Source organism: Salmo salar, chromosome ssa03, assembly GCF_905237065.1.
Source record: "Salmo salar chromosome ssa03, Ssal_v3.1, whole genome shotgun sequence".
Classification (NCBI taxonomy): domain Eukaryota; kingdom Metazoa; phylum Chordata; class Actinopteri; order Salmoniformes; family Salmonidae; genus Salmo; species Salmo salar.
In genome coordinates this window covers 54,938,275-54,956,050 of record NC_059444.1, presented here as the reverse complement: position 1 = coordinate 54,956,050, position 17,776 = coordinate 54,938,275, and the positions used below count along the sequence as shown (strand labels likewise).

Here is a 17,776-nt window from a genome sequence, read left to right as displayed (position 1 = left end):
ACTCTTTTGCACACATGCCAAAACAAGTGCAATTTGCTTAAATGAATAAAAAATGTAAATCTGGTGTGAACAAAACTTATTGTTCAGAGATTTTAACTTATTGTTTTGAAAAAATATATTCTAATTCTAAGATTGAGCCAAAGCGATTGAGAAAAACTGTAATAAACGTTTAAGTCTATAGCTTGGACGCATTTGTGACTTCCAGGTTCAAAGTGTCCCCCCTCCCTGTTTTTCCACATAAACATGGTTGACTGAAATTTCCAGCCCTCACTTTTTGAGGTAGCCTCTCGGGAGGACATTTTGGAAATAAGCCCTGAATATCCCTACTGATTTAATGTCCTTCTGGTCATAAAGAGCCAGTTGATGATGAAGAATGGCCTAGAAGACTGGTCTGGACTGGAGTATCCTCTGTCCAGCGTAAACCTGTTTTCCTGTAAAAACAGGGTGAAGATAACAAGTCTCTCTCCAGTATAAACAAGCTGAGGGATTTATTGAGTGCCTGCAAAATTTTTGGGTTCCCCATCATAGAAGATCCTCAGTCTTGAAATAATAATGAAAACACATTATTTATGTGAGTGGAGTGTCATTGCATAGTATGCATACAATACATACCTGGAACTCAGCAGGTACAGTACATTATGGGGAGAGAGGTCTCGCTAAATACATCTGGAGCACTACATCAATGTACAAAAGAGATGAATGAACTACATTGTATTTTGAGAGAGGACCTGACGAGTGGATGATCAGTTCAGTTAAGTGTTATAGTGCTGGGCTGGAGTAAAAGCCTGCTTACTGAAGGTCTCCAGAACAAGGTTTGGTGAGTACTACTACAGTATATCTGACTGAGTTGGGATATTTCAAAGAAGCAATGTTGCCCTCTAGTGAAAATTGTCTTTAAAAGCATGCTGTTCAACATGTCCTTTTAAGCATGTTTACTGACTTTCTGAAAGACAGAAAACTAAGGTTTAAGAACACATGCAGACATGTACGCACAAGGGCATGCACACACACATTTTAAGCAGTCATCCATCTCCCCTTTTCTCCTTATCCCTCGTTTCCATTAATAATATTAAGGGTGTTTGACTGACTCATAGCTAATGATTTCACAAACACAACTTAAACCATAACGCCTCTGAATGATTATTTAGCGTACCAAACATAGCATGAAAACAAGCTAACATTGACATTTTACCACATTTGTGATGGGCTTACTACAGCACACAAGCCTTTCCAAAAAAGCTTTCCAGTCGTGCAATAAGAAAGTGTTTATGATTCCCTCATTAGATTAGTTAAACTGCAATTAAAAAAAGCCAGAGAAGCTCAATAATAAATTCTCTGCTTCAGGAAACACTCTTTTTCATTAAGGTCTGACCATTTCCATCCTCAAATGGTTCTGGCAGTGTGCATTATGACTTCTGACTCTGCTGCCAAGGTCATATAGCCATCAACAAAATACAACTTAGCTGCTAAATGATGTTGGCTGCGTCGCAAATGCAGCCATTGCCCTTGGTCAAAAGTAGGAGTGCCCTATGGACACTGGACAAAATAAGTGCACTATGTAGGGTGTCATTTGAGACGTAGGCTGTGACTCAGTTTTTCCAGCCCAGTAGAAAGACATAATGAGACAATCAGACCATGAACAGCACATTGGAACAGGTGTCATCGGGACTAATCACAATTTCCAAGCCGTTTGCATTTGGCGTAACCCAACCCAGGACAGGCCAGGGGCCCGAACAGGGCCTATATCAATGAGATCGTTGTGTTTTGTTTGAAGGGCCCCAAGGTAGACTCCTACACAGCTACAGTGCCTTCGGAAAGTATTCAGACCCCTTGACTTTTTCCACATTTTGTTAGTTTACAGCATTATTCTAAAATGTATTAAATCATTTTTCCCCCTCATCAATCTACACAAAATCTTCTTGGGTATGCCGCTACAAGCCTGTACAGCTATTTTCAAGTCTCTCCAAAGATGTTCTATCGGGTTCAAGTCCGGGCTCTGACTGGGCCACTCAAGAACAGAGATTCAGAGACTTGTCCCGAAGCCACTCCTGGGTTGTCTTGGCTGTGTGCTTTGGGTCGTTGTCCTGTTGGAAGGTAAACCTTCACCCAAGTCTGAGGTCCTGAATGCTCTGGAGCAGGTTTTTATTAAGGATCTCTCTGTACTTTGCTCCTTTCATCTTTGCCTTGTACCTGACCAGTCTCTGCCGCTGAATAACATCCCCACAGCATGATGCTGCCACCACCATGCGTCACCGTAGGGATGGTGCCAGTTTTCCTCCAGACGTGATGCTTAGTATTCAGGCCAAAGAGTTCAATCTTGGTTTCATCAGACCAGAGCATTTTGTTTCTCATGGTCTGAGAGTCCTTTAGGTCCTTTTGGCAAATTCCAAGCGGGCTGTGCCTTTTACTGAGAAGTGGCTTCCGTCTGGCCACTATACCATAAAGGCCTGATTGGTGGAGTGCTGCAGAGATGGTTGTCCTTCTGGACGGTTCTCCCATCTCCACAGAGGAATTCTGGAGCACTGTCAGAGTGACCATTGGGTTCTTGTTCACCTCCCTGACCAAGGCCCTTGTCCCCCGATTGCTCAGTTTGGCCGGGCGGCCAGCTCTAGGAAGAGTCTTGGTGGTTCCAAACTTCTTCTATTTAAGAATGTTGTAGGCCACTGTGTTCTTGGGAGCCTTCAATGCTGTAGACATTTTTTTGTACCCTTCCCCAAATCTGTGCCTTGACACAATCCTGTCTCGGAGCTCAATGAACAATTCCTTCGGCCTCATGGCTTGGTTTTTGTTTGCTCTGACATGCACTGTCAACTGTGGGACATTATATAGACAGGTGTGTGCCTTACCAAATCATGTCCAATCTATTTAATTGACCACAGGTGGACTCCAATCAGGTTGTAGAAACATCTCAAGGATGAACCATGGAAACAGGATGCATCTGAGCTCAATTTCGAGTCTCAACCCAATTGAGATGGTTTGGGATGTGTTGGACCGCAGAGTGAAGAAAAAGCAGCCAACAAGTGCTCAGCATATGTGGGAACTAATTTAAGACTGTTGGAAAGACCATAATTGTGTTTGAGGTGTATTCTTTTTTTCAAAGTAGATTAGTTTAAGACTACCAAGAAACATTGTGTGACCCTGATTTAGCCCACTGCAGTAAAAGGTTAATGAGGGGGAACACCTCAATCGATATAAGACACAGGTTTTTGACAGGCTACACATTGGATTGGGTCATGAGCAATACAATAGACCAGGCACAACTTTAAAAATCTATATAAAATGTTATTACAATAAATACTTAGGACTACAATCACATTACTGTCACTTTTATAGCAATACGTGTCATCGTAGATCTTTTCATTATCATAACAACTCTACCTGGTGAAGCCACCATCATCACAAGTATGGGGGAGCACAGGGAGTGGTGCTTGGAGCAAGAACTACAAACAATAGCCTACAACCCTGAACACGGAGGGAACTACGTTTAGGAAGGATGCCAATATGAGTTAGCTCCAACCAGAGCTCCGCAGCTCAGACCATTGTAGTTTTGCCTGCCATCTTGTACTCCAGCACCATGGCCACACTCCTGCTCCCCCCCACTGTCCTAACAGCTGTGCACCACAGCTTATATAGGAGGCAGAGGGAGATAACTGCAATGAAAGAGACAGTAGTTTAGGGGATGCTTCAATCACAGGAGGGTGGTTAAAAAGTTCAGACCTTTAGGCACAGCAAATTTCAAAGTCACAGCACACACATGCAATCAACTAAGGGCAATCAGCAATCAATTAAGGTCAATCATTTGTGAGAGCATGCAAATATCAGTGGAAATTCTATTCATAGAAGAGCTAAAGTCCACCCTATTATTTATTGAACTGCATTGTTGGTTAAGGGCTTGTAAGTAGGCATTTCACGATAATGTCTACACCTGTTGTATTATGCGCATGTGACAAATACAATTTGATTTGATTTGACATATACACACGCACCTTTATAGGGCCTATGGTGCTTCATAGATGGGAGGCCTGTCAGAAACTTATGGAGCTCTCTGGTTTTCACTCCATCAGTCAAAATAATGACTGATGCCTTTAGGTGCCACTGCCAATCAACTCTTACAAGTGAGTTATGAATGGTTAACAACAAACATATTAATACTGTACATAAATTCGGCCTATTTGCTCTATCGTGAAGGTCAAGACATTGGTACAGTCTCAGGGTTTGGGGCCCTGAACAAGACTGGACATGATAGCTTATCTCATCCATGGCTCTTTCTGAATGATTTTCTATGATGAATTGGCACTAAAGAGTTTCACATGGGCATAGAGGGAACACTGGACTATTTGTGGGCACAGATTTTTGGCGCTGGAGAAAAACTGAAAGCCCAGGCAAACTCTTGGCGCCAGAGTGTAGCCTACCAGACACCTCTTCTCTCTAAAGTAGGTCAACGGGATGCAATGTCTCCGTCCTTTAGGAAAAAAATATCAAAGAAGCAGTGTAGGCCTACCGTTGAGAGATGTTGGAATATCGTTAGAATTTTACAATTCTCCTGTTTTTTATTTCACAGGGTAAATATGTTTCCTTTAAATATGTTCCCTTTTGGCAGCAATTACAGCTGTGAGTCTTTCTGGGTACGTCTCTAAGAGCTTTGCACACCTGGATTGTACAATATTTGCACATTATTCTTTTCAAAATTCTTCAAGCTCTGTCAAGTTGGTTGTTGATCATTGCTAGACAGCTTGCCATACATTTTCAAGCCGAATTAAGTCAACACTGTAACTAGGCCACTCAGGAATATTAACTGTCATCTTGGTAATTAACTCCAGTGTGTATTTGGTCTTGAATTTTAGGTTATTGTCCTGATGAAAGGTGAATTTGTTTCCGTGTCTGAACTAGCAGACTGAACCAGGTTTTCCTCTTGGATTTTGCCTGTGCTTAACTCCCTAGTCCTTGCCAATGACAAGCATACCCATAACATGATGCAGCCACCACCATGCTTGAAAATATAAAAAGTAGTACTCAGTGATATGTTGTGTTGGATTTTCCCCAAACATAATGCTTTGTATTCAGGACAAAGTTAATTTCTTTGCCACATTTTTTGCAGTTTTACTTTAGTGCCTTATTGCAAACAGGATGCACATTTTCAAACAGGCTTCATTCTTTTCACTCTGTCATTTAGGTTACTATTTTGGAGTAACTACAGTGTTGTTGATCCATCCTCAGTTTTCTTCGATCATGGCCTTTAAAGTTCCCATTGGCCTCATGGTGAAATCCCTGAGTGGTTTCCTTTCTCTCTAGCAACTGAGTTAAGATTAATACGATATTGCCCTCTTGCTCGATTGATAACTAAAGCAATAGATAAATGGATGTCAGCTCAACTGGATTTATAACTATTGCTGAGTGTTGAATTATACAAAAATAAAGCAGAAATATGTTATTTGGAGTCTCCTTTGGCATTCCAAATCACTGCTTAATTTTCATGCAAGGAAAACTGGGTCTGGTTTTATAAGGGTTAAACACCATATGACATGATTAGAAAAAATCTGGGCCCATCATAGCCCATATAAAACAATTTCACAGCTGATTTATTACTAGGGTCCGCAGTTGTATCTGGTTAGGTTAGTCTACCAGATCAGGAAAAACTCTGGGCCCCATGAAAATAAACTCACACCTCGAAATGTTGAGATAGTATTGATGTTTATATTTTTAACAATGGATGGTGGGAATGGGCATCCATACACTAGTGACATCTGCTGGTCAGGAATAAATATAAGCCTATTTGATGTTTCCAGTTCCTTCGGAAAGTATTCACACCCCTTGACTTTTTCCACATTTTGTTATGTTACAGCCTGAATGCAAATGTATGAAATTGAGATTTTTGTCACTGACTTACACACAATAACCCATAATGTCAAAGTAGAATTATATTTTCTAAATGTTTACAAATTAATAAAACATGTTAAAGCTGAATTGTCTTGAGTCAATACGTCCAGGAGTAAAAATGTGCTTAACAAGTCACAATAAGAAATTCCTTTTGTGGTACTAGTTGCTCTCGTTCAGACTCACCACAAATCAAAGCCTTCAGTGATTGTCCAGAGGTTCAAATTGAACTTCCATTTTCGGAAATCAGGTCAGTCTGTTGCTAACTTTGTTGCTGAATTATGTGAGCTCTCTGAACATTGTGAGTTTGGGGCTATGTTAGAGGACATGCTCTGTGACTGATTAGTCTGTGGCATTAATGAGGACAGCACAGAGCGTCATTTGCTGGGGGAAGCCACACTGACTTTCAAGAGAGCATTGGAACTATCTCAAGGGATGGAGATGGCCGCTAGTAAAATATTCAAAAGACCAACAGTGTAAGTTGTGCAGTGCATCAGGTGACAAGAGGCGGCAGGAAAAAGGGGAAAAGCAGTGGAAAGTTTCAGATGTGGGGAACACGTTAAGCAAACAACTAAGTTCAAGGATACTGTATATCAAAATTGCAACAAAAAGGGGTAATTAGCAAAACAATGCATGGGTCCTAGGAGCAAGCCAGATGGTGGGCAGACTGGGCAGATCATGTTCACAGCAACGAAGCAACAGTCAGCAGCGCACCACCTAGAGAACGCAGGGGAGGAAGAGCATTGTTCCTACAACATGTTTAATGTGAGTGAGCCGCGTGCAGAGCCTATCTATGCTACAGAGGAGGTAGATGAGGATGGAGGTTGACACGGGGGCCGCTACCTCTGCTATCAGCGAGGAGACCTACAAACAAATGTGGGGCTCAAAACAGGCTTCTGCCCTCACACCAGCAGGAATCAGACTGCGTACATACACCGGGGAGACCGTACCATTGCTGGGGGCTCTGGAGGTGGACATTGCATACAACAGCCAGGAAGCGAGAACACGGCATCCTGGTGGTAAAAGGTAATGGGCCTAGTTTACTAGGGTGTGACTGGCTCACCAAAATACAACTGAACTGGGGTGAGATAAAACACACACGAGTGAGATTTTAAAAGATGAACTGGGCACACTGCAGAGCACTGCAGATAAGCTGTTCGTGGATCTTCAGGCCGAGCCTTGCTTTTTCAAGCCCAGGACAGTGCCATACGCCATGAAAAAGAAAGTTGAGGATGAGTTGGAGCGGCTGCAGGAAACAAACATCATTACTTCCATTCAGTTCTCCCACTGTGCAGCTCCAATCATTCCCGTTCTGAAAAGTGATGACATGGTGCGTATATGTGGGGACTACAAGCTCACCATCAACAGAGCCTCTAAGCTGGATGCTTACCCGCTTGAGGACATGGTCGCAACGCTTGCTGGAGGCAGGACGTTCTCAAAGCTTGACATGAGTCATGCCTACCAACAGCTCCTCCTGGATGAGGACTCAAAAGACTATATCACAGTCAACATGCACAAAGGCTTGTTCAGATACAACCGCTTGGTTTTCAGAGTGGCATCCAGTCCAGCCATTTTCCAGAGGACAATGGACAATCTGCTGCAGGGGATCCCTCATGTAGCAGTCTATCTGGACGACATTCTGGTTACAGGGAGACGGAGGAGGAGGACCTCCACCATCTGGATCAGGTGTTAGAGAGATTCTCCAAGGCAGGGCTGCGCCTGAAGTGTAGCAAGTGCACATTCCAAGCACAATGTGTCTGAGCTCAGGTCGTTCCTGGGCGAGGTGATCTATGGTAAGTTCCTCCCGGAGCTGTCAACAGTGTTGGCTCCACTTTATCAGCTGCTCCACAAAGACTGTAAATGCAAGTGGGGGCCAACTCAAGCTTTCAAGGAAGTGAACTGCTGGTTCATTTTGACCAAGCCAAAGAGATCATTCTGTCATGTGACGACTCGCCATATGGTGTCGTAGCAGTACTCTCTCACCAGATGGAGGATGTTTCAGAGAAACCCATTGGATTCATTGAGAACTGTTATTCACAATTAGACATGGAAGGTCTGGCCATAGTTTTTGCTATGAAACGCTTTCATCAGTAACTCTATATGCACTGACCACAAACCACTGATGAGACTTTTCAGTGAATCATGATGCATTCCTCCCATTGGCTTCAGCAAGAATACAGTGCTGGGCCCTCACAATGTCAGTTTACCAGTACACTATCGTGTGCAGAGCAGGGAAGGACAATGCAAACACAGACGCGTTCAGCCGTCTCCCACTACCAGAGATGCCCGCCACAACTGTGGTGCCTCCTGAGACAATTTTCCTAATGGAGAGATTGCCAAACTCACCTGTGAATGCCAAATAGGTCAAACAATGGACAGACCGGGATCCTATCCTGGCCCAAGTGAAAAGATTCCTTATGCAGGGCTGGCCTCCTGTAATAGAGGATGATGGACTGAGACCTGACGCCAAGCGCAAAACTGAGCTGAGTGTGCAGGATGGCTACATACTCTGGGGGTCCAGAGTGGTTGTTCCACCCCTGGCCGTTTACAAGTCATGGATGAGGTCCTTGAGGCTCACCCGGGTGCCTCCCAAATGAAAAGTTTAGCCAGATCTTACATCTGCTGGCCTAACATGGATCACGAAATAGAAAACAAAGTGAAATCATGTTCTGAGTTCCAGCTCAACCAGAAGATGGCACCACCCGCGCCACTACATCTGTGGGAGTGGCCTGATCGCCCATGGTCCAGGCTGCACATAGACATTGTGGCCCCCTTTCGTGGGCCACATGTTCCTTGTCATGGTGGATGCGCTCTCCAAGTGGCTGGAGGCTCACATCATGAGCAACATCACAGCGACCACAACCATCGAAAAGCTTCGGCAGATGTTTGCACCCAATGGTCTGCCTGACTCTCTTGTGTCCGACAACACAACAACCTTTACCTGTGATTTGTTCCAAGAATTCATGCGGAAAAACACGATTCACCATGTCTGTAGCGCGCCGTTTCACCCGGCCTCGAACAGCTTAGCGGAGCGGGCTGTGCAGACACTGAAAGAGGGGCTCAAAAAGATGACAGGGGGAACCATCACAACTAAGCTCTCTCGGTTCTTGTTCCAGTACCGCATCACGCCACAAACAACAACAGGACAGGCTCCAGCTGAGATGTTGATGGGCAGAAAGCCAAAAGCTCACTTGGATCTACTGCGTCTGGACATCAAAACACGAGTGGATCGGAAGCAGGAGAAACAAAAAGACAGACAAGGTCACCACGCGAGGGATAGTTAAAACCCAATGACACTGTCTACATCCGCAACTTCACATGCAGCCAACGTTGGTTCCCAGGTACCATTCTGAGTCAGGGTATCCCAGTTTCCTTTGTGGTCAAACTGACTGATGGTCGAGTCATGCGCAGATACCAGCACCACATTCACCTGCGCTATGACAAAGAAAACGCCATGTTTTCAGACAGAACAGCTGCAGGTGGTAGTTTACAAGGGAAACCCCAGAGGAAACAGTATATGAGAAACAGGAGCATTCAGTGGATCCTGCAGAGGGTGATGGACTTCCTCTCACAAACACCCAACCCGCTCCTGTGCTCTCAGACCCAGCTCCACTGGGACACGCCTTACCTGTGTCTTGTGGCACACCAGGAGTACTGCGCAGATCACAACGTAGTTACAAGCCTCCTGAAAGACTAACTCTGTAGTTGAGACCGAGAGGCTTGTGTTGTTAGTGTTTGTTTGGAACAGCAGACTTAGTTGAAAATAAATAAGGACTGTCATTTTGTTTGTTTACATTTACAGTAACACTAGCAGAAGTTCTACAGTGTTGAAAAGAAAACTGTACCCTCTCTTCCCTCCCCCTGGCTCTTGAGGGCATCAGTTTTCCCTGTATCACGCACTCCTGCCATCCATCACGCACACCTGCCTTCCCTCGTCACACGCATTAGCGATGTGTTCATGGTCATTATTGGCATTGACCTTGACCGTGACCTTTCCCCTTTGATGATGTCATCACCCAGAGTTGTACCTGTTCAATTCAACTCTACCACAGGTTGAGTGGGCTGTATCACTTTGCTGTGTTTGTATCGTTTGTACATGGCTGTACACCTTTCATTTATTAGGTGGAAAGTAAAGGAAAGTAATATTGAATTGCGTGTGGGCATTCCTTGTCAAGTTACTACAGGCTGTAATAAGAGAAAATTGAGGATCGATCAACAGCATTGTAGTTACTTTAAAAGCATTGTAACTAATTTAAAAGTTAGAAATACATTTTAGCCAATATGGGGACCCAATCCTGTGCTTCCACAAAACAAGAATCTCACTTGTGACTCGTCGTTGCTCTACAGGCTGAGCCACCTGTCAAGTGATGGAGAAGAATATCTAGATTAATCTGTAAGTGGTGTCCAACAGTGTTCGATGTTTTGAAAGCCAAAGTTGGATCAATCGAAGCATTATATGTAATTTATCACGTGGTAACTGCCTGTCGACTTTGCTTTGATTTTTAAATAAAAAAATTCAACTCCCCATTACATATTCACAAAATCTTTGGATAAATAATTAGCATACCAATAGCACCTAGAGCTGATTAATTTACAATCACTGTTTGAAAAAAAAATAGCCTCTCTCAAGATTCAAACCTAGTGTGCTGCGATTTCAAGGTAGATTGCTTTGCCGTGTAGTTTTCATTTGGTGGGGACTCAAACCCATGTCTAAGAGTTTTATGATGCACGACCCTATCTGCTGTATTGTCGTTCAAGTGCTCTGTGTCCAGTAGAGGTCAATGTTTGAAAGCAACTTGGCATTGAAAGCATGGGATCTCACATTTTGCAAGACATGTTTTGAAAAAGCATGTGATCAAACAAAGCTTCGGACATCATAGATTTCAACAACAAAAAATTACAATGACGGTCTACCAGGGCCTTGTTCAGGGACAGAACAACAGATTTTTACCTTGGGGATTCAATCCAGCAACCTTTCAGTTACTGGCCCAACACTCTAACCACTAGGCTATCTGCCGCCCAGATCGTGTGGTAATCTTACTTTAAAACCTGCGGACACCTGTCGACAACTTACAGTGAAATTGGAGGGCACACAATTCAAATTCAAATAAATAATCATAGAAATGATGGATATTAAACATTTAGGTACATACAAGTGTCTTGCTCATCTAACTTCATTGTCCGATTTACAATAGGCTTAACAGCGAAAGCATGCCATGCGATTGTTTGAGGACGGTGCCCCACATCAAAATATTTTTCAACAAGCACAGGCTTCATGAAATCACAAATAGCGATTAAATATTCACTTACTTTTTGAAAATCTTCCTCTGATTTGCAATCCAAAGGGTCCCAGCTGTTAGATAAAATCCTTCTTTATATCCCAAAAAGTCTGTTTAGTTGGCGCCATCGATTTGAGTAATCCACTCGTTCAACATGCAGAGAAAGGAATCCAAAAAGCTACCGCTAAACTTTGTTAAAACAAGTCAAAATAAATTTCTATTTAATCCTCAGGTACCCTAAAATGTAATTAAACTAAAACATTTCATATGGAAAAAAGTGTGTTCAATAGAAAAGCAAAATAAGCAGGTGCGCGCACAGACTGATTTCCAACTCTGACTCCCAGTACTAAAACAAAAAATTCTTCCTCGTTTAGGAAAAGACAAGCCTGAAACCTTGAACAAAGACTTTTGACATTGAGTGGAAGTTATAGGAATTGCAATCTGGGAGCTGGATTTGGATATGACCCTATACGTTCCATTGGAAGAGCATGGGCTCTCAAAAAAAAGAAACTTGTTGATTTTTCTTTGGATTTTTCTCCTACCATATCAATTGTGTTATAGTCTCATACATTATTTTAACATTTCTACAAACTTCAAAGTGTTTTCTATCCAATGCCACCAATTATATGCATATCCTGGCTTCTGGGCCTGAGTTACTGGCAGTTTACTTTGGGCACGTCAGTCAGACAGGAAGTGGAGGAAAATAGACCCTAGCCTGAAATAAAATGAGCATCGCTACATTGTGTTGGATCAGTAGTGATTTCAAACTGCATTGGACCATCGGTATCACTAGTATTCCAATGAGAGTTGTTCACAAACTAGTGCGGATGCAGCCACATCTAGGCCTTGTTTCAAAGCTATCAATAAATAACTGTCTTTGTATGCCTATCAATCACAAATGTACATGGTTTGTATCACTCTTTAAAAAGTCTGTTACAAATGACAGCTCCAAAAAGCCCCTTATTGTGAATGAGGCTTGAAGAAAAAAAATGTATTTACATATTTATTTAACCTTTATTTAACTTGGCAAGTCAGTTAAGAACAAATTCTTATTTACAATGACTGCATACCCTGGCCAGACCCTAACCTGGACGACGTGATTCTCTCAAGTTTTTAGTTCGCTGCTGGAGGGTCCTGCGTGCTCTGGGCATTACTGAATACAATTATTTATTATTTTTGTAATTTTTCTGTTGGGGGGGTTACAGGTACATTATCCATTTAAATGTTTACGTTTATAAAACATGTACCCGTATGCTGCCACAAAATGGAATAAAAGATAAAACAGTAAGAAATACATAGAGTTTAAGTAATAATACATTCTGTATAAACAGGAAAAGGAAAGAAAAAATAAGTGTCCTTCCACACCCAACCTCATCCCGTTCCACCAACCACTCAACATGTCTCCATCCAACCCCCTACATCCCCCACTCCCAGAAACCCTGTTTTCCACCCATTCCCACCTACCCCATAGCAACTAGGGTTGTCCATCAAGGTCTTGAGAGGCAGTAGGGCTCATTTGTATAGATTACTTTTATAATTTAAAATGAAGGTGAATTTATATATAATCTTCAATGCATTTAGGAGTGATGGAGATACATTGTCTATATATAGTAAAATATCGTCTGCGTATAATGAGATGAAGTGATCAGTAGATTTTAGGGGAAATTGTTTTTTCCATCGATTGATGAATTGCCTTGTCCAGGGGTTCCATGGATAATAAAAATAGCAAAGGCCAAATTGGATTGCCTTGTCTGCTGCTTCCAGTGATTCTGAATGGAGCAAAGCAGATATTGCCTGTCTTTTGACTGAACAAGTTGAAAAGATCTGAGTCAGCAAAAAAGAGAAGAACTTGGTTGAGGTGCGTGTGCACGATGATATCAAGTCGTAGTACATTTTTTATGTGATTTCCTCATTTATTTAGTATCGACTGTCCTGAGTTTATAATAATATGTTTTTAGCAATTAAATTAGACTTGTCATGTCCTTTTTTACAACAAGGCCTAGGCATTTACAATCTATCTGGCACCCAATCTGTCCATTGCCCCTTTTTGCATTGGTCTTAATCTTATCTAAAACATGCAGAATTCCTGGGCACCTGCACATTTAATTCCCAGTGTGTCCCATGGCCATGCCAATGTCAAAAGTGAGTCTGGAGTCGAATGTGTTAGTGTGACCACTGCATGGGGAGTATTGGCAGGCCATTGAAAGTTCAGAACCTAATCTCATAACTTACTCTCTGTTAGCTACAAACTGAGACAGAGTCCTCCTAACGTTTCTGGAGAGTGGAGAGGAGAGGGACTCACAAATAAGTGGGTCATCATCGGATACATGGGGAATGGGCCAGGCATGGGAAACAGAATAGGCACACGTAGCCATCTGAGAGAATCGGTCCCATAGAAGAAAAACAAGTTGCTTGACCTTTGCAGAAAAGCAAGGGAGGAGGGAGAAGTAAAAGGAACAAGTGCACAACACCTTAGATTCTGTTGCTGCTAATTCCCTGTGATGGTGCCATGGCACACGTGACTGTCACAGTCCTATACCCCTTTATCCATTAGTGGTAAGTACTGAGGGGCACTCAAAGCTGTTTTAATCAGGGGAGGGGGTGCATAAAGGAATTCTTTGTCAGTAAGGAAGACAGGAAAGCAAGAGAATGAGGAGACAAGGAGGCAGGAATCAGTAGAGATGATGGAGGATATGACAATAGATAGATGATTAATAACTGAAGGACAGCAGATTCTACACTAACTGAATTAATCAATATAATGTATTTCATTGCACAGCATCTGCAGCTAACCATTCTTAACTTTTGTTCTAGTTATAAGAAAAAAAGACTAGTCTACTTTTTGAAGATATCCACCTCATGTTTTTACATGACAAACATTTCACAAATGCAGGCCTCAATAGTCTCCCCTTGTTAACACACACACACACACCAATTGATACTTTGTATAGTCTAAAGGCTCATACTGTAGTCTCCCTGTTTTCCGTTTTATGTATAATGTCCTACTATGACAGTCCCTGTCATCTACATTCATCCCCATCTCCACATGTTGTTGAAACACCATCTCTCCATATCATATTTTACACAGTTATCCCTGTCCTGACTCAACCAGCCTCAGGGACTGTATCAATTTCCATGACCTTGGTAGGAAGCTATCTCTGCAGGGGAATCTCAGTATAACTGTACTGCCATTGTTCCTAACTGACCTTCACATGCTTTACTGTGGTCGTGTTTAGTTCCCCCACCCTCTCTTAGTCACCCTGTTACACTAAAACTTCCCTGGCCACTCTCTGTGATGAGAGAGCTCCCTTTGAGGGGATTAAAAATGCCTCTTTCTTGGTATCCTTAAGCTGCTACGCTGGCTTAAAATGCTGTATTTGGCTTGTTTTGGGGTGGACAGTGTCTTGATCAGTTTATTTAAAATGATGATAATTGATCCTAAACTCTGGTTGACCCCAGGTTAGGAAAGTACACCTTTTGGATTAATCCCAGGGCACCACTAATTGCAATTCAGTTAGTTGGCTTTGGCTTGTTCAGCTCAATCCCCAGCCACACTCCTCTTCTACCTGAAAGATAGAAAGCTTCAGGTAACCATATATTCCTCTGTGGTGAAGCACTTTTCTTTGAGAAACAGAGGCAAGGGTGTATGTGAGTTAGAAGAAGGAAGAAGGGAGACCCCCCCAGCTGCAAAGAGAGACCAGAAGCTAGCGGCCCCTCGCTAGTGGCCGCTCATTAACTATGGGTAAATCTGTGGCCCCCCAGAAAGAAGACACCACTCGACATTTACCGGCAGCCATCTGAGAGTACAGGAAAGCAGAAAGCCAAAACATGCATTGGCTAAGCTAAGCCTTCCCACCTCCCCACCTCCCCTCCAGCCTTACCCACCTTTAGAACACATCACAATACAAGCAGTATACTGAGGGGACAGGTAAGAGGCCATCTTCCTGATATATGCGTCACACAGCGGTAGATGCCCCCTCTATATAGGTTCCCATTGCAGTCCCTTGTGGTTGTTTGGTTCTGCTGCTGCTGACTCCTGGATATGTTTCATGGCAAAGCAACAAACAAACAGAGAAACAGGACAACAGAGAGACAGAGATTCATTCATCCATCATGCAAGTCCTTTCCAGTCTGGCGTTGGTTCTGAAGAACATTTGGACACTTTCCTTCCTCCGGGACCTCCTGTGTGAATTTCTGGGCACTACCATCTTCCTCTTCACCAGTCTGGCCTCGGTGGTGCTATGGCCCCAGCTTCCAGCCTGGGATGGGAGCCTCTCCAGTCCCACCAGTGATCATCATCTCCATGCCTTGTCCTCTGAGTCAGACCCATCCTTTCTCTCGGACGCCCAGCCCCTCTCCGAGTGCCACCCTGACCCCCTGCATGTGGCCCTGGCATTCGGGGCCTCCGTGGCTGTGGTGTCTGTGTGCCTGGGTCCTGCTACCTCTGGAGGAGGGGTCCACCTGAACCCGGCTGTGACCCTGGCTCTGGCTGCAGGACTGAGGGTGAGCCCCTGGAGAGCTGTCCTCTACGTGGGGGCACAGCTCCTCGGTGCACTCTGTGCTTGTGCGCTTCTCATGGGAATGGTGCCTGCTCCGCTCAGAGGGCATCTGGGGCTGAACGAGGTCACGAGTCACGTCTAATACATTTTTATTTGATTCTAGGTTGTAGTGAAGTATTGTTTTTCTGTAGTATTATAGCTATTATTAGAAATGTTTTGCCAAAAACGTCTTTGTATTTTTGTATGGGCTTAATTGATTATGGGTGTTTATAAACATTTTAACTCAATGAATCCAGGTCTGATATCTGTAAAATGTTTATTTTTCCAGGTAGCTTTGGGTGTCCACCCATGCCAAGCCTTCACAGTGGAGACAGCCATCACCTTTCAGCTGGTAGTCTGTGTCCTCGCCACGTCTCGATCCAAATCAGCCTTCCACCTCTTGGGTCCTGTAGTGGTCGGCTTGTCTGTCATTTTGGGAAATCTAGTGGCAGTAAGGAAGATGCCAGATCCTATTTGTGTTAGTTTAAATTCTGTCTGACAATAATAGAGTTTCTATGGGTAATTTGATGGATTTTGTCAATTAAAACATTTTGTAGATCTTTACATTTCTCCTATGACTTATCTTTTGATTTCATGCCCTCCTCTCTCACTCTCTTTTTCTCCCCCTCTCTCTCTTTACCTTAAACCTCTGACCAGATTGGGTACACTGGCTGTGGGATGAATCCTGCTAGGTCTTTTGGTCCAGCTGTGGTCACTTTAAAATTTCAAAACCATTGGGTGAGTCGGGCCAAACACAAGTTGACTCCATGAAATTACAAAAGTATATTGACACTATTTACTAACATCACACCACAGTTCACATATACAAATCTACTTACAAAAAAGTTTCTCACTCCTCTGCAGGTGTATTGGGTGGGGCCGTGTGCGGGGGCGTTACTAGCTGGCCTACTACATGACTTGGTGCTCCACCCACGATGGGCTAGCCCTGGCGACTGGTTGGCTGAGTTTAAGGAACTGTTTCCCAAGGATCCACTCAAACAGCCCACCACCTTGGAACACACAGTGGAGTAGAGATGGAGGCAGTTATCTTACCATTTTCTGACCATTGACCAAAGGTGACCACACACCATTCTCTGATATCTGACAATTTGCCACTGGTGTACACAAGTGGTCATGCTAGCTGGGTCCATCGTTGAGTACCACTGAGTGAAGAAACTCAACATTTGTACACATCTACAGTATTCATGCACATCTACAATGTAGCTATGATAATATACTCAGCTGTATTCTCTGGGAGACTGCTTTCTTCTCTCTTTTCCTGAGTGTACTGGATAGTTTCCTTTCTGGCCAGTTCTCTGATATTTCAGAACTGAACAAAACACTAATCCACCATCTCAGGTTCTTCACAATCATGTTGTTTATCAGTTTGACTTCATTTTGTGCATCTTTGTACCTCTCTGAGGTGTTGAACCATCTGTAGAAGCAGATAATGTATATTCAGACCAAAGCCTAGACATGTCAATGAGTGTCCAAGGTGATTTCATTCAGGTCAGTTAAAGTACGGGTACCACCTGTATAATCATTCACATTATGGGACAGATCACTATAACATGTGTTTTTATATACCACTACCATGGGGTTTGTCTTGTTATACATATTTAAATGACAGCTGTATGACTCAGTAAAATGTTCTTTATTATATAATTAATTCTACATTTGTTTTTCACTATATTGAAACGGAACATAATGTTTTTCATGTCCTCTGTGCAAGAGTTTATTAAACCTGAAAACCAAACTGAGTCGTTCTACCGTGTGTACAGGGGATGGGAGTGTAAAGTGAGTGTGAAGCTACAGGAGTCATTTTGTGACAGGTCCACTTACATTTTTCATCTGTTTCCATGAAATGTCATGCCCTGGGGAGGACTCATCTGGGAAGGAAGGGCTTGGGTGTAATTGACCAGGGTCTCCTTAATCTCTCAAACCCAGCAACCCTGCCCTGTGTGTGTTTATGTGTGTCTGTATCTCTGTCTGTGTGTGTCTGTGTCTCTCTCTCTCTCTCTTTCTCTCTCCCAACTGAGAGAAGAAAATAGAAAAATGTGTATTTGGATCCACATCACGAGAGTT

At 43.1% G+C, this 17,776-nt stretch overlaps 1 pseudogene; it reads left to right on the top strand.

The window, feature by feature from the left end:
- Positions 1–15,187: 15,187 nt before the first annotated feature.
- Positions 15,188–17,419, top strand: LOC106600972 (aquaporin-5-like; annotated as a pseudogene).
- Positions 17,420–17,776: the final 357 nt, after the last annotated feature.